The 24,748-nt window shown below is 41.9% G+C and overlaps 1 protein-coding gene, 1 long non-coding RNA gene and 1 pseudogene across 4 annotated transcripts in view; 2 read left to right on the top strand and 1 right to left on the bottom strand.

Annotated features, from left to right (window-relative positions):
• The window catches only part of ATP1A3 (ATPase Na+/K+ transporting subunit alpha 3), a 229,455-nt gene that overhangs the window by 144,850 nt on the left and 59,857 nt on the right, over positions 1 to 24,748 (bottom strand). The window lies entirely within an intron of this gene.
• LOC147031048 (uncharacterized) overlaps positions 1 to 24,748 on the top strand; it is a 109,054-nt gene that overhangs the window by 78,594 nt on the left and 5,712 nt on the right. The window lies entirely within an intron of this gene.
• LOC147031049 (flotillin-2-like) overlaps positions 2,683 to 24,748 on the top strand; it is a 27,513-nt pseudogene continuing 5,447 nt past the window's right edge.

The raw sequence follows: 24,748 nt of genomic DNA, 5'->3' as shown, positions 1-24,748 counted from the left end.
GGTGCTGCCAAAACAGTCTCCTGGGCTAATGGGTACAATTCTGGACAGGTCACCACTCCAACACAAAATACTCAAATGGCTCAATCATCCCAGCAAACTGGAACTCATTTTGCCAACCTCAGAAGGATGACAGGCTGAGTCAACCCCACCAGGTGTCAATTCAATGGCACACAATTTGAACTTAGGACCTTAGAATCCCAAGCCTGCCACCCCCAAACCATTAAGCCAACACCAGGCATGCAATGCTGGATGATACCTCATTTACGAGCTCTTGGGTCGGAACAGTGCATGCAGAGGTCTAAAAATATTGATATTCACGCAATTTCGAGTTACGTGCATTTTTGTTGCACACATTGGTGGTGTGTAGGCTCAGAGTTGTTGGTTCACGCACCTACCGGAAGTAAAAAAAAAAATAGAACCACAAAAGATTTATTCAAGTCTTTCTAACGTATAATTGACGTTCCACCAATTTACTTCACCGAGAAACTTTAGCAGTTTTAACAGTTAGTTACTATTATGCTGTCAAAGGACAACCCTAGAAAACTCAAAATTTCCACACTCTATTGGGAACTTATTCCCTTACAACAGCCCCAATGGAACCAGGTGATTTCCTAGTCTATATATCAATGCAAGTTGTCCGATTGTGTCTGAATGAGGTAAACATCGTAACTACAGCACGTACAATGCTGAATGATACCTCAATTCAGACCTCTTGGGTCCAGACAGTACATGCAGAGATTTTCAAATATTGTTATTCATGCAATTTCGAGTTATATTCATTTTTGTTGTGCATGTGGTGTATATGCTCAGAGTCGCTGGTTTACACACCTACCAGAAGTTAAAAAAAAAAAAAATATAACCACAAATAATTCTGTCAATTCCATCCAATGAATAATTTCCTTTCCATTATGAAAACGTCATAATATCGGAAATTAATGAATCCACTTACAAACGGAACCTCAGACTCCTCACTAATGCTTCCACTTTCTTTTTATGGGCATGTGAGCAGTGTGGGTGTCTGTTTATCTATATGTGCGTGTCTATCTATGTATGTCTATCAGTGTGTTTGTTTATCTCTCTATTTATCTGTGTGTCTATGTATATATCCATCTGTCTGTGTGTCTGTCTATCTATCTATCTATCTATCTGTGTCTGTTTTATCTGTCAGTGTATGGCTACATCTATCTGTGTGTCTATCTGTCTATCCATCTATCTCTGTGTCTCTGTCTATCCTATATATCTGTGTCTGTCTATCTGTGTGTTTGTTGTCTATCTCTTTATCTATGTGTATATATATATATATATATATATATATATATATATATATATATATATATATATATATATATATATATATATATATATATATATATATATATATTGTTGTTGTGGCCGGGGGTCGGGTGAGAAGACCACTCGGGGGGGAAGCTATCTTGGGTTCCCACCAGACTCCCCGGAATCGCAGGCCAACGCACACGGATAACTCCGTGACGCGGCAGGTCGCTAACCGAACGTGAATGACAATAACTCAACCACGTGACTTAGGGTCCTCCGTCTAATTTTGGTTACCTAAAAATAATCACGTGACCTAATTACCGGGGGACACGCCCTCGGTATATCTTGTCCGAACCGGATCACCTGCAGTCGAGCGACACTGCCAAGGAATGTACCGGCTAAAAGGAACGGATTGTTGGGAATAAAGTCCTGGCTCGGCTAGGATACGGACGATGCTGGATCAATGAAAGAAAAGACAAAAACGAGCTGGGAATATTTCGACATAAGCATTTATTACAGGCAGGTGAGGAAAAATATGTGGCAACGTGAATAGATTTATTGTTGTGTGCAAGCAGGGATAGAAGGAAATGTGAGGTGCGACAACAAAACAAGCAACTTACTAAAGCAGACACAGAGCAGACTTATCCCGATATAATTCTTCTGCACTCTTAACCTAAGCGAGGACAGGCACCAACACACACACACACACACACACACACACACACACACACACACACACACACACACACACACACACACACACACACACACACACACACACACACCGATGAAGAGGAGTTAATCTCATAAAAGGAAAGGAGATGAGGCTAACGGTCTCGTAATACCTTGCATGGTTGACTGACCGTGCTACTCAGTATGTTTTGGGGGATGCTCCGCCAAGCGATCCCAGTTCGAGGGTTGGCATGTTGTCTCCTGCTTGATTACGATGTCGGCGCAGTGCGTGCACCGATCCAGAGAAGGGCTGAGGCCATTTGGTGTGAGGAAGGGCGGTAGGCAGAGCCAGGCGGGTATGGTGGAGCCAGCGGCGAGAAGCAGGCAGGTTGGCGGTGGAAGGACGGAGTCAGCACGCAAAGTCAAAGATCGAGAAGCAAGCAGATATAGTTGGCGGTTCCAGACGGCGAATGTATGGATTCCACAGATAGGGAGGTGAAGATCAAGAGCGAGTGGGCGGAGTGGCAAACAATAAGGCGGAGCAGCAGGCGAATGCAGAGATCGATCCCAGGCCAGACAGAGGAAGAGCAAGCGCAGGAGCAGAAGCACGGATGGCTTCGCGACCCATCCTTTATAGGCCCTGCGGGGCAGGACGCGGCGCCGCCCCGAAGCGATGTATTGTCACCTGAGTCGGGTGCTCTGATTGGGCCCCGGCCACAGCACGGCCGGGCCACCATGGCCGGAAGTGGCATCATTGTACATCCGCCGAGAGATCGCGGGGCTGTTAAATTGTCTTGCTCCGAACCCCTTGATATGAATCGGCTTGCACCGAACTCCTGGGCTGTGCCCCAGCGACCGGCCGGGGGGCGCGTCAGCCCCGCATGCCCGCCCGGGCACCCACGGCGACCCGCGGTTCGCACTGGTCAATGCGCTAGTTCCGTGGTATGCCATGCGGCCCGAGCGATCTGGACCATACAGCATGCCTCTGTTTGGTGGCAGCTGCAACGAGGCGGAGGCGCGAGAAGACCTCCATCGTCTGCGGGAGACACCGGTGGCTGCAGTGGCGAGCGAAGATCGACGGTAAGATGTTATTGTAAACCCATGCGCAGACCCGAATGAAGAGGTGCGCTATTCGTGCCCCGTACTGTGCGATGGATTGAAGGAAAGGATTGGATATAAATCAGGGTTGAAAAGAGGATAGATATAATTACTAGATGGAGATTTGGATGAAATGGCACGCCATGTGCGTTCCGTACAATCCTGCGGTGGAGGTTGTTGAGGTTGTTTTTTTCCCATCGTTTAGTTGGTTATTCCTTTTGCCTCTGCGAGAACATTCATACCGTGGAGGATGTTGCTGTGGTTTTCAGAAGCGGCTGTCTGGGTGTGGTGCCTGCTTGGATTTATTTCAGGAATAAGAGGAAAAAAGTTGGAATGAAGATAGAGATATAATCAGACCTAACTATGAGATCCACACAACGCACTTCGCTCCATTTGATCCATTAGACATGAGGGAAAGGCCTAACTGCACGTATATTAATGAAATAACTGTCTGGGGACCACTGTATGATGGATGCCATTGCCTTAGAGGCATGTGGTTTCGACAACGGTAACAATATCTATCTGTGTGTGTGTCTATGTATGTGTGTGTCTACCTTTCTATATATCTATGTGTGGCTGTCTGTCTTTGAAGGCTTGGAGTGTGGAGGGCAGGAGGAGGATTGAAGCCATTGGGCTTGGAGAGGGGGGTTGAGGACTTGGGAGTGGGACAAGATGACTTGGGGTTTGCGAGCAGGGCTTGAAGACTTGTGATTGAGGATTTGGGGCTGGGAAGAGGGGAAGGGGTTGAGGACTCAGTCACAATTTATATTACGTGGAATTTCCGTAGGCCCCTGCCATTATGCTGTCAAAGGACATTTCTGTCAAACTCTGTATATATTCCACACTCTATTGGAAATAAATTCCCTCGCAACAACTGCTAGTACCCATATAAATGTGAGTTGCGTGATTGTGTCTGAACGGAGTAAACTTTGTGACCACAGCACATATAATGCTGAATGATAGCTCTTGTGAGAGCTCTTGGGCCCAAACAGTGCATGTGGAGATCCACAAATATCGATATTCATGCAATTTCAAGTTATATGCATTTTTGTGGCGAGGTTTCACTACACGGGCGGTGTATAGGCTTAGAGTCGCTGGTCTGTATACCTACTGGAAGTTAAAAAAGAATGTAACCTCAAACTATTCAGTAAATTCCATCTAATGCATAATTATCTTTCAATCGACTTACTTCACTGAGAAACCTCAGCAGACTTAATAGCTTATGACTATTATACTGTCAAAGTATAATTACCAAAATATAATTACCAATGGTACTCCATCTCTTCTGGATCTGATTTTGACAAATTTCCCTGACAATATCTGCTGCTCTTCCTTCGCTCCAATTGGTTCTTCTGACCACGTCCTTGTTAAAGTGGACATCTCTCTGGCTGTTATCAGAGAACCACCTCACCGCCGTCGAGTCTGGCATTTCACTCAAGCATTTCACTCAAGCCGACTGGCAGGGTCTCCGAGCAGCCATCAAACTTACAGACTGGTCTCCTATCACTACTTTCTCAAACATCAACTCATCCTGGGAATTCTTTCAAAGAAACTTGCTCTCCCTCATGCACAGATTTATCCCCTCTCGTGTTCAGTTGTCTTACCCTTCCTCCCGCCCTTGGTTTACTGAAGCTTGTGGCGAGGCAGTTGTCCTGAAACAACTTGCCTTTGCCTCATGGAAAGCAAACCCAACTGAGGGCAATCTCAGTTCTTTCCACAAAGCTCGGAACAAGTGTGTAGCTACCCTCAGGAGAGCCAGAAAACAACATCTTTCTCATCTCAAGTCTGAACTCTCAAACCTCTCTCCCTCCTCAAAATCCTGGTGGCGTTTAATCAAATCTGTTTCTGGTGTATGTTCCCCCTCCATCCCCTCCCTTACCTCAAATGGCCGCACTGCTGATTCCACACGTGATAAAGCTGAATGTCTAAACTCGGTGTTTGCAGCTAAATCTTGTGTCCCAAACCCATCACTATCTCTACCCACTTTACCCAGTCGCACCCAACTGTCCCTGGACTCTGTATCCTTTTCTCCTGACAAGGTGGAGAGCTTGCTTTCAAACCTCGAGTCAGATTCTGCAACCGGTCCAGACGGCATCAGCCCACGTGTCCTCAAAGCCTGCTCTTCTGCTCTTGCTCACCCTCTCTCTGTTCTATTCACCCTCTCATTTTCCCAAGGTCATCTGCCATCTGCTTGGAAATCTGCTAACATCACTGCCCTGCATAAAAAAGGTGCAAAAACAGATCCCTGTAACTATAGACCAATCAGCCTTCTCCCAATCATCAGCAAGGTTATGGAATCCATCATCGCTTCAGACATGAAATCCTTCCTCTTCTCCAATGGCTTGATTTCCAATCATCAATTTGGTTTCAGACCAGGTCACTCTACCCTAGATATGCTGCTACTGCTCTCCCATCAATGGATGGAGGTCCTCAATGCCAGACAGGAAATCCGAGCCGTATCCCTGGACATATCACGTGCTTTTGACACAGTCTGGCACCCTGCCCTACTCACCAAACTCTCTTCCCATGGTATTCAAGGCCATCTCCACTCATGGCTCGCAGACTTCCTCTCCTGTCGCAGTCAACGTGTGGCCCTAAATGGAGTTCTTTCATCCCCTCTTCCTGTGCAGGCTGGAGTTCCTCAAGGTAGCGTTCTGGGCCCTGTTCTTTTTCTGGTTTTCATCAATGATCTCTCGGACTCTCTGGAAAATCCTCTATTTCTCTTTGCCGATGACTCCACCCTCTGCCGTACCATCTGTCATCCCTCAGACCGGCAAGCAGCAGCTTCTTCGCTCACTGCAGATCTGGATAAAATCACAAACTGGTCCAACACGTGGAACATGTCTTTCAATCCAGACAAATCTCACACTCTCACTATGTCTCTTCGAAAGGACCGTTTACAAAACCCCCCATCCACTTTCTCAACAATCCTCTGGAAGAAGTCTTTTCTTTCAAGCTTCTGGGTCTCACTATCTGCCATGACCTTTCCTGGGAAAGTCACATTTCCAACCTTGCCTCAAAAGCCAGTCGCCGACTGGGAATCCTCCGTCGTGCAAAGTCCTTCCTCGGCCCTCTTGAGCTCCTGACCACTTACAAAGCTTTTGTCCGTAGCCTGATGGAGTACTGCTCTCCCCTCTGGGCTGGTGCTCCTGCCTCCCACCTTTCTCGACTTCACGCTGTCGAAACCAGGGCTTTTAAGATCATTGGCATCTCCCGCAATGAAGCTGAGTCTTTGGGCCTCTCACTCAATCACCGCAGGTTGGTCGGTGGTCTTTCTGTCTTCTACCGACTCCTCTCCAGCCTTGCCCCCCTGCTCTCTCTGTGATTTGTCCCAACCACATTTCCACAGGGCGCTCAAGGTCCGCCAACAACCCCCTTCTGGTAAAACTACCAAAATCACGAATCACTGCTCATCTTCACTCTTTCATTCCTCTTTTTTCCCGCCTTTGGAATAAACTTCCTCACTCTATTCTTTCCCATTCTTCCCTCCAGGCTTTCAAAACAGCTGTTCACCACCACCTCTTATCTTCCCCCATCCAAATCCTCGATCTTTTCTACCCCCGATAATCCACCCAAGCCCACTTCCTTCAATTCTCCTGCTTTCCTTCCTGAAAGTCCCTTTAATGTCCATCTTCCCCTCGCCATGTTCCCCGTCCCATCCCCATCCCTCTCCCTTCCACAGTTCACCTAATGTGTCTGTTCCCCAATGTTTTGTCCCTTCCACTCCCGCCCCTCTTGTCTCATGCCTCCTTACTGTGAGTTGTGTGTTAGCTCTCATACGAGCCTCGACCAAGGTATACAAAAAAAAAAGGACATTCCTAGCAAACTCCGGGTCCGATCTTCACCAAAATCGAATCAATTTGTCCTTGTCACACACCTAAACTGTCCAGCAAGTTTCATCCAAATCGGTTCATAATCTGAGATATCCTGCTCACAAACAGACAAACAAACAGGGGTGAATACATAACCTACATCCACCTTCGGTGGCAAAGGTAACAACAAACATCGGATATAGGAAAAAAACCTCCAAAAAAACAGACCACATAATGAAAGACTAAACAGCAAATTGTTGCAAACACATGAAATCATTAAGCAGAGACATCTGCCTCCTAAAAAACATATTGGGAAAGTCAGTAAGTTGCATTGATTGCTTCCTCATATGTAATTTTAATTTAAGCACACAAAGTGAAAAATTTGTTGACAACCACATGTAGTATTTCTCAGTCAGTTGGAAATCTGACTAACTTATCCTTATTATGCAAGGATTTTTTTTTTTTGTTCGAAAGAACTTGATTGAAGATTGAATCCAAGAAAAATAATTTCAAGTGAATATGCTACAAGAGTCACCTCTACTGCCCCCTTCATGATGAAAATAACATCTCCTGTCAGGACAGAAAAAGCCTGTATTATGCGGTCAACTGAACGTGCAGGCACCTGCCTTGTACTCATTCGTGTACCTATTATTTCTGCGCAGATAACAGTGAGAGAGAAAATAAAAAAACCCTTTGACCAATGTGGTTAGGGAAATTGTACACAGCAGTAATTGACTTCTGTGGCCTCGTGTCTGCATCCAGGACCACAAGCAAGGCACTTTAAATCTACATAAATATTTTCAAGTGTTTTGTGCATTTGTATGTTATTCTTTCATGGCCAAACCATAGCACCTAGAGGCCCAAAATTTTTGGGTGTAGGTACTTCAGAATCTGGGCAAAGTTTTAAGTTACCACATGTTGACCTTGATGTCCGTTTTGAGGCCACCAAAGGCTGCCATAAAGTGTATATCGAGATTTGGGGTCAGGCGGTGCTGCTGCCGGCCCACAGGCAAAAAGGTAACCACCATAAGGCCAATAACTCCATAGCTTTCCAATGTCCAACATGTCCCGAAACCATTTCTGGGAAAAGCCCAACCCATCTGTGCAGCGCTGTATACCCCTGCTTGTACATAATATAGAGACAGGCTATATGATTGTTTTTATTCACAAAAAGAAAAAAAAAAATCAGTCCTTTTTCCATCTATACAATATAGATATCGAAGTTGGATCGCACTAAAACCAACCTTCTCCAGGATACCGAGCAACTTGTAACTGTGTATAGTTGCTTTTCTGACCTTCCATTTGCTCGACATCATTCCCAGAAAAATACACGTTGGCGCAACAATGGCAAATTTGTTGGGCCAACAGTGAGCTATCTTCCATATTATATTGACTTTGGGTTAGCCTGTTTATTAACCCTTATTACCTTCACCAACGAAGGTGAAGGAGGTTATGTTTTCACCCCTCTCTGTCCACTTGTTATTTGCAAAATCGAAGATTAAAAAAATATATTGGTTAGTCAATTTTGTTATTCTGTCTGTCTGTTTGTCACCTGCAGGTCACAATTTTAAACCGATCTTCATGAAACTTCACCACATGGTAGAGTTTGTCATAAGGAAGAAGCCTATTGTTTTTGAGGTCAAAAGGTCAACATAGCCCAAAGGTCAACAATTTACTGCGGATGATATTTATAAAATCCTCAATTTTCATCAGATCGACTTGAAATTTGAAGAGGATTTATATTTCAGGTCACTCATTTCAACCACCAATTATTTTTGAGGTCTACATTGACCAAAAGTTCAACAACTTGAGTGAGATTTCTATAATCCGAAATTTTCATCTGATTGACTTGAAATTTGAAGAGGATATATATTTCAAGTCACTGAATTCAACCACCAATTATTTTGGAGGTCCACATAGGCTAGAAGGTCAACATAGGCCAAATTTCTAAAATTGACAATTTTCATCTGATTCACTTGAAATTTGAAGAGAAGTTGAATATTTGGTCATTGAATTCAACCACCAATTATTTTTGAGGTGAAATTTGTTTTATGGATCTTGCAAGTGTCGTGCTCTGCACGACATGTTCTTGTTTGTTTGTTTGTTTGTGTGCAGGATATCTCAAAAAAGTTGTGGACAGATCCGGATGAAATTTTGTTGACAGGTTGGGTGTGTGACAAGGACGAAGTGATTAGATTTTGGTGAAGATCCGAATCCGGATCCAGATCTGATAATTTTTAAAGTGATTCTTCACCATTGAGAGATCGTGCTAAGCCAATATATAGCATGATATATCAAAAAGTTGTGGACGGATTCCAACGAAAGTTGGTGGACAGGTGTGGCAAGGACGAATTGATTTGATTTTTGTGAAGATCCGAATTCGGACCTGGATATGAGAATTGTTTAATTTTTAAAGTGATTCTACACCATTGGGAGATATGCTATATATCGTTTTGGCCCTGATATTTCAAAAATGTATTGGGCCCGATATGTTCTCGTGGATCAGGAATTACGTGGCGGAGGTATGTGCTCTCCCAAGTGCTCTTCTTGTTAACTAATGTTTCCATCTTCTTCAGTGTTGCAATCATGAATGAACTGACATCAACATATCCATACAGATGATGCATTAAAATTACAATGGAGAGCTTTGTGAAAGGAAGACATGAAGAATGATAAACAAAAACACTAAATTATATTCTGGTCATTAAATCAGCACCGAAGCCTTTCTGGAACTTTCATTGTGCAGGTTTGTCAGGATATATGGCTACCGTTGAGAAAACTATTTGCCAGACACTACCGATATCGGTTGTTGCTGTTTAATCGGTTTCCTCAATTTCGCCACAAAGGACATCACCTCAAAGTGAAGCGTATTTCCAACAGCACAAGGTCGATAAAATTCCTGATACTACGAGGGCATGGTAGAGTCTTCAAATTCAGCGAGCAGGAACATAACATGTACAGTTGTTGAAAGTGTTCACTCTACAAGGTGAATCCATCAAGCTTGGAAGCTCTTCAGTTCCAAGATGTTGCTGATCCATCAGCTTATAAACCATCTCAAACAGGTCCAAACTTCATCACCACTTCGTTAAGTGGCAATTCCAAAAGTGTTGGGAGATAAAACCATTAGATGGCGTGTTTATCAATAATTTTAATACACGATATAAATACAGAATGCCAACGTCTTACTCACTTTTCCATGCCTTCCAGTAAAAGAGATGAACAAAAGGGGGTCATTCCGTGCCAACTCACCTAAGGGTCCCCAGGTCACCTCCTCAGATTTTGCTGGAAAAAATTCTTAAATGTAGATCTATATGGCTCTACCCACCATGCAAAAGATTAGCTTTCAATTCCTCATAGTTTAAAAAATATCTATCTCAAGAGACCTTTGAAATTTGGCCCTAAAAATGCCAAATATGAAAAACGCATTTTTTTTCCAACTTCAGTGGCTTATAATTTTATAATGGACTCCTCCAGAAAGCTAATATTGCAAATATTTACTAATTGGCATCCAAATTTTTCAATTATGGTATCAGATAGCTTCTGGGATGCATATTTCTCACTCTATAGGAAGCTAAAAATGGCTTTTTGGCCAAAACGAGCTAAAATAAGGTGAAACGATAGGAGCCCTCCTGAAAATATGGAACAACTTAGAATTTTTTCCTCATAACACAGTTATATTATAGGGTCATTATCTATCTATCCATAGATACATTCTTGCTGGGATAATACAGTTAGGTGATGAATTATAAAAGTTTTAACATCAGCCCTTGCCTCCGAGGGCTCTAAAATGGACCAATTTTGTCCCCTGGTTTGACCATGTGGCTAGGGGTTTAGGATCTTCATTTTTTTTTCTTTCTAAAGATTGCCTCATATAAGATGTGTCTATTGACCGAATAATTATATCTAACACCCATGGCCTCATAGTAAAATAAATTTTTATTTACATGCACGTTTTTTTTAATAATATTTCACTTTTTTCATATTCAGAAGTTTATAAATCTGAAATGGAACTATCCAGGAAAGAGTTACTGCAGAATTTTATAAACCGGTATACAAAATTTCAGATTGTGGCTTCAGAATGTCTCGAGAAAGCACATACTCCTAGTTTTAGGAAGCCAAATATGGCAATTTGGCCCACTTGGTACAAAACAAGGTGAACTTGCAGGGGTGCGCATGAGGCTAAATTATGCTTCTTATTAGACATTAGTGATAAGGATGTTATTTATTCATAAATACATGCTAATGATTACTTTCATAAGTGATTGCAAATTATAAATTAGAACAAATTTGATTAGTTGAGTAGCAGCTTTTTTATTTACAGATATACAGAGACAATGAATATTAGTAATTTTTAAGTAATTCCTGATCTCCATGAAATCAATTCTTGTGACTTCCCCTCCAAAGCAGCAACTTGTTTTAGCCCAACCTTCCTTGTATTATAATAGGTCTTGTAACACTCCTGGTCTAATTTGGTTCCAACAGTGCATCTACTTGTCAAACTTGTGCCACTGGGCCCAGGTTTTTCTGCATCCATTTCCTTTGTTTCCTCCGTTTCCTCCGTTGGAAACAGACAAATTGACAGACAGGTTGACTGTGCTGCTCCTAGTGTTTTGACAGACCATTACTCCATCTCGTGGTGTATGTCATAACTAATGACTTCAAATAGAGAACTGTAGGACATGTTTTTAAAATTAAAACCCAAGCATATGTTTGGATTATCATTACAAGAATTTATTTTTGAATAAAAATATGTACTTATAATTATTAATTTATGAGAAGAATAATCTAAGTTGTAACTTAAATAACCTCAGTTAATGCCCCTGCATATTCACCATTTTTGGTCAAAGTGGCATTTTCAACTTCCTACAGATAGAAACACATGCATTTATCAGGCATTCTGAAAACAGATCCTTAAATTTCATATGCCAGTTTATAAATATCTGCAGTATCACTTTGCTAGAGTGTTCAGTTTCAGATTTATAAGCTCATTAATATGAAAAAAGTGAATAATTATAAAAAACGTGCATGTAAATAAAAATTTATTTTAATATGAAGCCATGGGCGTTGGATAAAATTATTCAGTGAGTAGACACATCTTATATGAGGCAATCTTTAGAAAAAAAATTAAGATCGTAAACCCCTAGCCACATGGTCAAACCAGGGGACAAAATTGGTCCATTGTATAGCCTTCAGAGGCAAAGGCTTATGGTAAAACTTTTATAATTCATCACCTAACTGTATTATCCCAACAAAAATGCATCTATGGATAGATAATGACCCGATAATCACTGTGTTATGAGGAAAAAATTCTAAGTTGTTCCTATTTTCAGGAGGGCTACTATAGTTTCACCTTATTTTAGCTCGTTTTGGCCCAAAAGCAATTTTTAGCTTCCTATAGAGTGAGGAATATGCATCCCAGAGGCTATCTGATGCCATAATTGAAAAATTTTGATGCCAATTCGTAAATATTTGCAATATTACTTTTCTAGAGGAGTCCATTATAAAATTATAAGCCCCTGAAGTTGAAAAAAAAAAGCTTTTTCACATTTGGCATTTTTAGGGCCAAATTTCAAAGGTCTCTAGAGATAGATATTTTTAAAACTATGAGGAATTGAAAGCTAATCTTTTGCATGGTGGGTAGAGCCATATAGATCTACATTTAAGATTTTTTCCAGCAAAATCTGAGGAGGTGACCTGGGGAGGTTTTTGAAATTTAGGCGAGTTGGCACAGAATGACCCAAGGCTCTCCAACAATAATTAGGGAAGGTTGGCAGAATTCAATGACATATTTTACTCAATAACTTGGGTCAAAGGGCGAAAACGGTGAGCAGATCTTTTTACTAGCAATTAGAAATAGAGACCTGGCATAATACTGAGAGAATGGAAGACTGCCAATGTCACAACACAGAAGCCTTCCTTAAGCTGGGAAGAAGGCCGAGTCTTGGTAGACTACGTACATGCTGAGCTTATCTACCCTAGAATTTTTATGATGAGACAAGAAATGAAATAAATGTTGAGCTTTGAGCCAAAGTTTTTTTGATTGGAGTACAGTACAAATATATATATATATATATATATATATATATATATATATATATATATATATATATATTCAAATACTGTATATTAGAGCATTCTTTGTCTGTATTTATCATAATTATCTTCATAATTTATGACAAAATGAAACACCCACAAAAAAGGTTCACTTGCTCTGCTCGGCAAATTATATTTTTCAGTGCAATGCCAATTTTTTGCACCCCCCCCCGCAACCCCCCTTCCACCCACCAACCTAAAATTATGGATCCGTGCCTGGGTTTTGTTTCATGTCCTCAAAATGTCTCACTAAAACAGGCAATTTGTTGTCTGTCTGTCTGTCTGACTGTTTTTTGACCGCGATACATTACCACGGTCATTACTTATCCAATCTCAACCAAACTTAACAGGGGGACAAAGGGCCACATGATGGAGGTTGTCACGACTCCATTTGCTGCCCTCTCCAAGGGGGTTTTCTGTCTTTGGCAAAATCGATATGAGGGTGTATATCTATGTTAAGAAAGCTGATTGTGACATTTTTCCAAGGGCACTTCTAATAACAAAAGAAATAACAACAAAAATGATCCATCCATTCCATCCATCAGGACCATATTCTGTGCAGAGTGTTGATGCTGCCTAAGCAGTCTCCTTGGCTATCGGACACAATTCTGGACAAGTCACTACTCTAGCACAGGATACCAGCAAGCTGGCACTCATTTTTCTGACCTCAGAAGGATGACAGGCAGTCAACCCCACCTGATATTAATTCAACAGAAAAGTGGGATTGCAACTCAGGATTCTAGGATCCCAAGTCCACCACCCTAACCATTAAGCCAACACCAGGCACTACAATAATGATAATATCATAATATTAATGTTATTACAAAACAATATTAACACCAATAATATCTCCTGTACCCAAGGGGTTTTTCCTCCTTTGACAAATGCCATGTCAACATCAATAGCTTATCATGGCATTTCATGGAGCAAGCCTACCAGAAGTAAAAATATTTATATGAACCACAAATACGTACGATTACATTTTGAAACAGTCGCTGCAGCTGTTTAACACCAAACTGAAAGAAATCTGGAGGAATCTCTACATCCTTGAGGCATTCTGTGCTTATCCCGTACACCACAGACCATAACAGACCTGAGCCGAGATCTACTGCAATCTATATGCTCCAGAGAGGAAAACAGCATGACTCTTCCTGTCACTCCCATCGGGAGTGGGTTTACTCATCCTGTAAATAATGTCTTTGTGACAAAATATTCACCTGCCTTGCCCTCAGACTTCCTAATATTCAGCTGGATGCACTTTGGAGGTTTATCTATGCCTTCCTTTTAATTTAGTCCCTTTACCATTGCTTGTTTTGACTGGATATAGCTGAATCAAAGAATGCCAAATCAATGAGTGAATCCTCATTGACATATCATATATATCCAAAAAGTTTCGAAAATGCAGATTTTGAAAGGGTAGAATTCACCTTCTACTTCTTAATAATATGTTGTTGGAAGTTAAGGTCATTATGAGGAGCAGAAATGGCATGAGCAGCAGTGAACCATGCCATAAGGTACACTCAAACAGCAAAGATAGAGATGTCACTGAGTCCTCTCTGCTCAGGCCAATCAAACTGTCTCTGAAACATCCAGATCTTGAGGGAATATAATACCCTGGTCATCCATCTTGCATATTGCTACGCTGCTGTTGGTGCTATAAATTGCACTCCACAGGGAGGAATGCCACCAATAAAGGTTCACCAGATTCAGAATATGCAGCTATAATGTGAGCCACAAGGTAAAACTTCAACTTCATTGAGAAACCCTGAAATGGTAAAAAAAAGAAAGAAAAAAAAAAGGATTTAATTTGGTGTGAATTATTTATTCAGAATTGGAACAAAATGAGAGGGTGATAATGTTAAAATCTGAATGGACCCTCCCTACAACACAATTATCTTAAGCTACAGCCACCCAAATATCTGGCTAGTGAATTATCTGCCAGAATATAATGTGAATTGCTCTCTCTGAAATGAGAATTGCATCTAATGAGACTCCTGAAAAATTATATTTTCCAATCTACTGAGCTGTGCATCAGTGATAAACAGGGAATATAGTATAAACAAAACAGTTGTATATTTCTAAAGCTGGATTCTTTTTGCGATTTGTGGTTTGTCATTTTCAGGCACTATCACAGTTGTAATTGGTAATTAAAATAAATGTTTAATCCATCAAGTGTTTTTTTTAAAACAAAAACAGGATTAACTAGAGGGAGAGCACTCGGGAGAGTGCAAAACCTCCACCGCCAATACTACTGGGTCACTCAAGTGAACCTTATATCTTAGTCATTAAATATGACGTCAACAGTGCTGACAGAGTTATAGTTCTTTTCTCCAACAATTTTTTTTTTGGGGGGGGGGGTTGGAAATCACTTAAAACATGTAGAAATGCAAAAAAAAAAAGAAATCGAAATTTTGTTTAAAAAGTTGCAAATTTTTTTTTTTCTCTAACAATTTTTTTTTTTTGGGGGGGGGGGGGGTGGAAAACACTTAAAACATGTAGAAATGCAAAAAAAAAAATTTTCTCTAAATTTTTTTGGGGGCGGGGGGGGGGGGGGTTGGAAATCACTTAAAACATGGAAATGCAAAGAAACAAAAAAAAAATTTTCTCGAACAATTTTTTTGGGGGGGGGGACCAAGTCCAAAATCTAATGACATGATCCTTGGACCATACCTAACCCCCCCACCAAGTTTCGTCGAAATCCGTCGAGGAGTTTTTCCGTAATACTGTTAACAAACAAACAAATAAACAAACAGAAAGGGGTGAAAACAGTAACCTCCGATCTTCGATGGCGGAGGTTAACAAGTGGTGCCAGGCACAACAAATCCCGCCCATTTGAGGCATAAAGTTATTTTGGGGATCAAATTTAAATTTGATACATCCTTAACCTGAATGTTGATTATAAGGAATAGAATAAGGAATATTTTAGTCTTAGTTTGAAGTCAATTAAACCATTTTTGACGAAGTTATGAGCGAAAAACGATTTTGACCTTTTCGTGACCTGACCTTGACCTTTGACCTAATTGGACCCAAAAGTTAATGGGGTCATCCGAGGTTCATTACTCACCTGTGGATACAATTTGACAGTGTTTGAGCCAGCCGTTTTCCTGTAAAGTTGTATTTTCGTAACCATGTTTTAGCTTTCATGGAAAATTTGTAATTTTGACCGATGACCATGACCCCCAAAACTTCGGACCCTACCGATCTTCACAAGTATGCATTTTTCACTCTAGGAATGGGTAGGATTATAAGTGACAAATAGAATAAGGTTCACTATATGCTTAGTTTGAAGTAAATCAGATCATTTTTGACGAAGTTATGGTGAACGAAATTAAATTTGACGAAATTAAATGGTGAAGAATCACTTGGGAATTAAAAAAAATTGTCGTATCCGGATTCCGATCTTCACCAAAATCGAATCAATTGATCTTTCTCAAACACCCAACCTGTCCACTAAGTTTTGTCTGAATCTGTGCACAACTTTTTGTGATATCGTGCTATATATTTGTTTTAGCCCGATCACTCAATGGTGAAGAATAACAAAAAAAAATTAATGGATCTGGATCCTGATTTGGATCTTCGCCAAAATCGAATCAATTTGTCCTTGTCACATACCCAACCTCTCCACCAAATTTCATCCGAATCCATCCACAACTTTTTGGGATATCCTGCTCACAGACAAACAAACAAATGAATCACTCATGGAGTGAGGAAGTTGTCGAAGTTGTTTGAAAATTTATTATAACTTCAAATTTATTTGTTTATTATTTATTTACTTCAAATAAATTTGAAAATTTATTATAACTTCATTACAGTCACATAGATACAGCACAAGAAACAGCATTTACAGTTCAGTCAGTTGCCATCATGAACACCATTCGAATGTGGAATGTGATGTCAATGGTTTAAGTCAAAAACTCCATCATCACCTCCACCTCCTCCACATAAAAACAAGCAAAATTCTTAATGAAAACGGAAAATTGACACACCTGCGTGATGGTAACGTCATAATGGATTGGTACGATGTGGAGGGCCTTTCATTGTTAATAAAACTGGCCTGCACTGCAAAATAATACATCACGTTTGCAGAATAGTGCCATTGGTGCCTGAGCGCGATAGACGAATTTTCGGAGTCAGGCGAACTATTGAACCGGAACAGTCACAATGAAGGCCTGGATATCTCATGAAAGAGTAATATCTGAACTACATTCTCACCAAGTTTGAGCCACATATCACAAAAATTGATGGAGATACGCGCTTTCAAAAATGGCCAAATTATGACACATTTTTGCTGATGGGATCCAGAATACAAACCGGAAGTTGATCAAATTACGTCAGCTAATGGCCAATCGTATGTTTTACATTCCCTAAAAGTTTGAGCGAAAAATATAAAACTTTCGAATTTTAAGAATTTTTTTGTCATGTAAATGGGCTTTTCAATGCAAATTTCAAACATTTTGTGACGTCACAATCTGGATCCGATCCGGTTGAAACATGGCAGGGTGAAAGATATTATGACCTTACATAAGCACATTAAATATCTAAGCAATTGAACAAGAAATGGCGGAGAAATGATTTTTTGAAATTTCGTCCCATGTAAATGATTGGGATTTTTTGAAACTTTGTGAATTTTTCGTGACGTCATCATTTGATCCAGGTTCACCCAAATTTATAGGTTCAGTCCTTGGGTGATTATCTTTCATGACAAAATGTTTCGTGGACATATACACAAGGACCGCTGAGAAAATCGATGCACAGACAAACACAAACACACACACACACACACACACACACACACACACACACACACACACACACACACACACACACACACACACACACACACACACACACACACACACACACACACACACACACACACACAAACAAACTTAACTATACAAAGTGACAGAAGTTGTCTTTGACAACTTAACAAGCAGTCATAGACTGGTACTTACGAAATCGTCAACTTGACCTCTGATCTTGTCTAATAAAAGCTGTCTCTCGAGAAGGTAGCGACGCAAAGCAGAAGTTTCTGCGATGATTCTGTACCAAACCATCAAAAATCGAATGTTTTGGATGTTTGACCTCACTGTGACCGATTTTGACCAAAATCTAATCAGCGCTAGCCACCACCCTCCTGAATCACGTGGTGTAATTTGACATTGGAAGCTTTTCCGTTCTCGAGTTATCATTTTTTGGATGTTTGACCTCACTGTGACCTTGACCTTTGACCAATTTTGACCAAAATCTAATCAGCACTAGCCATCAGCCTCCTGAATCACGTGGTGTAATTTGACATTGGTACCTTCTTCCGTTCGAGTTATCTGCACTAAACCATCAAAAATCGAATATTTGACCTCACCGTGACCTTGACCTTTGACCGATTTTGACCAAAATCTAATCAGCACTAGCCATCACCCTCCTGAATCACGTGGTGTAATTTGACATTGGTAGCTTCTTCCGTTCTCGAGTTATCGTGCCTTCAAACAAACAAACAAACAAACAGAAATGGAAGGCATCAATATACTTACGAAATCTTTAGATTTTGTAAGTAACAAACAAACAAGCAGTCATAGACTGGTACTTACGAAATCGTCAACTTGACCTCTGACCTTGTCCAATAAAAGCTGTCTCAAGAGAAGGTAGCGACGCAAACCAGAAGTTTATACGATGATTCTGAATCAAACCATCAAAAAATCATAACGTCGACCGAAGCAAAAATCTCCATTTCTCCACGCAATTATTTAATATTATTTTATCAAAGTCACAAAACCGTAATATTCGGCCATCCACCAACAATCTTTACATAATCCGACGGCTTAGCGAGTCAGGCATGCGACGATAACCTTTATTGGGATAAAAAATGACTTTTAAACACCATCTTTATCGAAAACACCGTCAGCGCACACACGCAAAACCTTTACGTGACTCAACGACACGTCTGCTCGAGCGCGCTGCACCACGTGACGAGCTGTGACGCAGCGAGTGAAATATTTTTTATACAATCTTAAAACGTCTCCAAAACATCTGACTTTTACCAGAATTTCGACAACCGAGTGTTAAGCGTCCTAAGCGATCGCAAAAACTGAAGACAAAATTAAAATCGAAGTTAAAACGAACTCGTAACGTCGACCGAAGCAAAAATACTCCATTTCTCCACATGAATTTACGGAAATATGTTTGCCCTCACTGTGATCTTGACTTTTCACCGATTTTGACCAAAATCTAATCAGCGCTAGCCATCACCCTCCTGAATCACGTGGTGTAATTTGACATTGGAAGCTTCTTCTGTTCGAGTTATCGTGCCTACAAACACACGCGCACACACACACACCCACACACACACACACACACACACCCACACACACACACACACACACACACACACACACACACACACACACACACACACACACACACACACACACACACACACAAACAGAGGACGGAAGTCATCAATATACTTACGAAATCTTTAGATTTCGTAAGTAACAAGCAGTCATAGACGGGTACTTACGAAATCATCAACTTGACCTCTGACATTGTCTAATAAAAGCTGTCTCTAGAGAAGGTAGCGACGCAAACCAGAAGTTTCTACGATGACTCTGCACCAAACCATCAAAAATCGAATGTTTGACCTCACTGTGACCTTGACCTTTGACCCATTTTGACCAAAATCTAATCAGCACGAGCCATCACCCTCCTGAATCACGTGGTGTAATTTGACATTGGTAGCTTCTTCCGTTCTCGAGTTATCGTGCCTACAAACAAACACACAAACACACAAACAGATGACGGAAGTCATCAATATACTTACGAAATCTTTAGATTTCGTAAGTAACAAACAGGGATGAAAACATGACCTCCACTAATCTTCGGTGGCAGAGGTAATAATAACCAAAGCAATTTGAAATATGAAGAACCAACTGGGCACCAACATTTTCCCCAGCATTTCATTGTCAAGATGTTTACCTTTCATTCTTTATTGTTCACTTATTTTCCAAGAGCGTTGTTACTCATACAGGATGTGAAATAGAGTAAAATCCCAAAACTCACCATCACATCTCCCACTCAATTCCTTCCAAGACCCCCTTACTGTGATAGATCAGGACTGAGTGAGGTTAAATAACCACTGGGAAAAGCACACACACAAATGACCACGAGCAGACAATGTTGTTTGCCAGAGGAGGTGTGTTGAACAGTTCACCGGAAGAGGAAGTACAATAAGCAACGAGTATGATAATCTTAACTGTTGCACAGAATTACATGAGTTAATCACATACGAGTTACCTTTGTACAGAATTACATGTAATAGCAAAGATCCATTAATATCTCAGTGGTTCACATCCCTCCTCTTCAAAAAAGAAGAATGATAATTACAAAAAAGGACAGCGATCTGCTAACGCCCCTTCTTGCATACTACATGCCGTAGCGGGAAGGTGGCTTGACCAAACGGCCAGAACGTGCGCACTGACCAGTGGGAATGTTATTGTTTGGAGATTTCGCCATGATTTACGGTGGTGGGAGGTCATGGCTGGGTGATGTATTTGGAGCGATGAATCATACACGTTTAGGCGACACCGGTGGAAGGGTGGTTTGGGTGGCTCAATGGTTGTAGTTTGGCGATGGCCTCAGATGATGGCAGTTCCAGCGTAGCGTGGTTCTCAACTCGGTAGTTATATTTTATGAGCAGGGTTCTGAGCATGCACTCATCACAGGTGCTGGTAACCATTGTCCATTGTTGCTGTTCTGGACACGAACAGGCTGACCCAGGTTGAGGTTACATTGTTGCGGTCCGGTACGTTGGTCAAAATATGTCGTTTGCCGATATTGGCGTTGTTGAAGTCGAAACGTGATGTTGTCCTTCCCTGTAGCAATGTTGAGGATGCACATTGGAATGGTTGGCGTGAAAGTGTATTGGTTTAATAGTTCATAAGGTGACGGAAAGAAGTGGTTGATGGGCGTTTAGCACAGGATCAGTGGAGCCGTGAAGGGTCCATGTCGGCATGTTGGCTTTGACAAGAATGTTCGTAACTTTCTGTACTTGACGTTTGAGGAAACCGTTCGAGAACGGGAAGCGAGTGCTTGAAGCAACGTGGTCAAATCCCCATTTCTTGGCAATGTCGGTGGACGTTTTGGATGCAAATTGCGGCCCATTATCTGTTACAACACGATCAGGTATGCCGTGCTCAGAGAAGACGGACCTGAGCAACTGGCAGCCTCTGCATGGCTGCTTGGACTATTGCTGTTCCTCTTGATGATAGGGAATTTGTAGTCGGAGTCACATATGAACAGGTATTCTGCGTAGTTGAAGAATAATAGATCAGCTGAAAAAGTTTGGCATGGTTTGGTTGGTATCTCGAACTGTAGCAGTGGCTCCGGTTGTTGTGATCTCTGGTATTGCCAGCAGGTATCGCAAAATGGTGTCATAGATTTCCTAATCCTTGTTGGTGTCATTCTATATGATGCAGGTATTGGCATGGAGCTTTGTAAGGGCTCAGGATAACGTTGATGAAGACTAGTATTGGGCAAAGCTGAACTGTCATTCGCAGGGTTCAGGCTTGGGGAACTGCCCGACGGTGGGACCAAATGAGGCGTTGGTGGTTTCAGGTGGGTGCTGTGGTGCCGATAACAAAAGATACGTCATTGCTGTCTGGGCTTGGGTATGGTTGCTGGTGTCAGAGTATCAAAGGATTTCCCTAGAACTCATCATGGTGAATCCGTACTGTGAGGATGTAGAGACGGCTGAAGGCGTGGCATTGACAGTTACTGGGGTTGCAAAGATCAAGGTGATGACAGAGCAGGAGTTGCTGACATTGGCATGTGAGCAGTTCTTGAGGAAGACTGTCCAAGAGATCAAGACTGTGGTATTACACCTTTGTTCCTTGATGGACACCTTTGTTCCATCTTTGAGACATTCACTCTTGAGGTGGTATTACAGGCCAAAGACCAGTTTGCCCAGCTTGTGTGGGAGGTTGCATCGCCAGATGTAGGGCAGGATGGGCATTGAGATTTTAAGCTTCACCATCAAAGATGTGTTTGACAATGTGGAATACTTGGCTTCACTCAGTAAGATACAGTTTGTCTTGGTGAAGAGAGATACTGAGATTTGTGTTGCTGAGGCTGAGAGGGATGCAAAGATCATGGAGGGTGAATGCAAAACACACGATGTTGGATGTGAAGTTTCACTCTGGTACCAAAACTGCGAACTCCAAACGTAAGTTTGAAATTCAGAAAGCAGACTTTGACTAGGAGGTTAACATCAAGAAAGCTGATGCTTAGCTGGATTAGGAGCTTCAATCTACATGGGAATAACAAAAGATCTGGCAGGAAGAGTGCCAGATTGAGGTGGTTCAGTGGCATAAACAGATAGATGTCAGGAGAAAGACATTATGCGTAACGAATTTAAACTGGTCTCCACTATCCGCTGCCCAGCTGAAGGGGAATCCTTTTACATGCAACAAATTGCGGAAGGGGGAGAAAAAAAATCACAGCATGTAATGCTGGCACAGGTAGAAGCTCAAGGTGTTCATAACATTGGTGAAGCCAAAGCCAGTGCCATTGCGACCTTGGGCAAGGCCGAGCCGGGTATGCCTTAAAGCAGCCACATATTAAGGCTATGCAAGGCTGCCGTCACTTACATGGTGCTGGAGTCTCCGCCAGAGATTGCAGCCAAAGTGGCTTCATCATTGTCATGCAGAGATGAGATCATGATCTTGGGTGGTGATGCAAACAGAACAGAGTTGAGCCATCTTCTTATTGTACTGCTGACTACCATCCACGCCCTAATAGGCATTGATCTTTCAAAGGCTCTTCTGATGCAGAAACTTACTGGAGCCCAAGGATGTTACTGTTCAACATGGAGCAGAGACAATGTGCTCATGTGGCAGGTGACACTTGTTGCTGACAGGTCATGCAGCAATTGCTGTGATAGGACTCGATCTGTGCCCTGCTGCCTCATCAAGTTAGGGGGTTTGATTCAGATATACAGTATACATATATGTAGATATGTCTTCTTCTTCTTCTTCTTCTTCTTCTTCTTCTTCTTCTTCTTCTTCTTCTTCTTCTTCTTCTTCTTCTTCTTCTTCTTCTTCTTCTTCTTCTTCTTCTTCTTCTTCTTCTTCTTCTTCTTCTTCTTCTTCTTCTTCTTCTTCTTCTTCTTCTTCTTCTTCTTCTTCTTCTTCTTCTTCTTCTTCTTCTTCTTCTTCTTCTTCTTCTTCTTCTTCTTCTTCTTCTTCTTCTTCTTCTTCTTCTTCTTCTTCTTCTTCTTCTTCTTCTTCTTCTTCTTCTTCTTCTTCTTCTTCTTCTTCTTCTTCTTCTTCTTCTTCTTCTTCTTCTTCTTCTTCTTCTTCTTCTTCTTCTTCTTCTTCTTCTTCTTCTTCTTCTTCTTCTTCTTCTTCTTCTTCTTCTTCTTCTTCTTCTTCTTCTTCTTCTTCTTCTTCTTCTTCTTCTTCTTCTTCTTCTTCTTCTTCTTCTTCTTCTTCTTCTTCTTCTTCTTCTTCTTCTTCTTCTTCTTCTTCTTCTTCTTCTTCTTCTTCTTCTTCTTCTTCTTCTTCTTCTTCTTCTTCTTCTTCTTCTTCTTCTTCTTCTTCTTCTTCTTCTTCTTCTTCTTCTTCTTCTTCTTCTTCTTCTTCTTCTTCTTCTTCTTCTTCTTCTTCTTCTTCTTCTTCAGAGCGGATCATCCGTTATGATCCGCATACTGATTTGGCACAGGTTTTACGCCGGATTCCCTTCCTGACGCAACCCTGATCACCTCTTACGACACAGGGACAAGGATTGGGTTTTGCCATGATTCCGGGCTGCCCTACACCCTCTCATAGCGCGGCCCAGCACAGAGTGCCTGTCCTCAAGCGATCCTCCAACCCAAGCCTCTGAGTAGCCGGATTACAGGCGCACGCCACTACGCCCGGTATGTATATATGTATATATGTATATATTGTTACGGCTGTGGAAATTCGCAAACCACCATAGGTGAGATATCTTGATAGGTGCATGTGCAGTTAGCCCAAACCCGTTGTATAGAGGGAATTTAAGTGATTCATCCGGGCTGCGACACTTTGAGTTAGCTATTTTTTCTGTTAAATCTTTATTTTGAACCAACCACGTCTCAACCGCGATCACACAACAACCACCTTAACCACCACGCCAGCCATCGTCACCAACTACAACCACGCTCCAACACTCAGACAACAACAACAATGCCAACAGCCACGACCTTTACCTTCACAACTCAATCCCGCAAACATCGCATCACCGCCATTCCCAACGGCACCATAACCATCAACCCTCACCACCGAAAACCCTCCACCACCTTCACCTCTCTCCTTCTACGGCCATTCCCGCACCACCTGTGAACACTGAACGTCGGGCTGTCTCGGGCCCGTTCAGCGATCGGTGCCGAACGCACCGAGCCGCGAGCGCAAATAGCGACCTTTCCGAGGGAAAATTCGGATCGAGAACGCTACACGCCCACTTCTCCTCCGTCCAATTAGCGGGCGCGGGGCGGCTTAGCCCTGCCTCCAGGCGCGTGTGTGTGAAGTCGATATATGCAAATTCTAGGATAAGGGGAGGTTCACGCCCCCTTTTCCTCTGACCAACAGGCGAGCGTGGCTCCGCCCCCGAGGTCATTCTGATCCGAAAATTTGCATATACGCTTCTCCTGCCTGCCTATAAAAATGCGAGCGCAAGGCGAATTAAGAGAGTGGAAAGGTCGAGTCGGGTCGGTCAGGTGAGGAGAGTGCGGAACGGAGAAGAGTCGTGGTGGAACTACAAACAAGAGAGCTCGGGTCCGAGGCGAG

The sequence above is a fragment of the Eptatretus burgeri genome, chromosome 3, assembly GCF_056783735.1.
Source record: "Eptatretus burgeri isolate ZD-2024b chromosome 3, Ebu_testis_v1, whole genome shotgun sequence".
In the NCBI taxonomy this organism is placed as follows: Eukaryota; Metazoa; Chordata; class Myxini; order Myxiniformes; family Myxinidae; genus Eptatretus; species Eptatretus burgeri.
The sequence above is the reverse complement of the archived record's forward strand: the minus strand, read 5'-3'. Positions and strand labels throughout refer to the sequence as shown.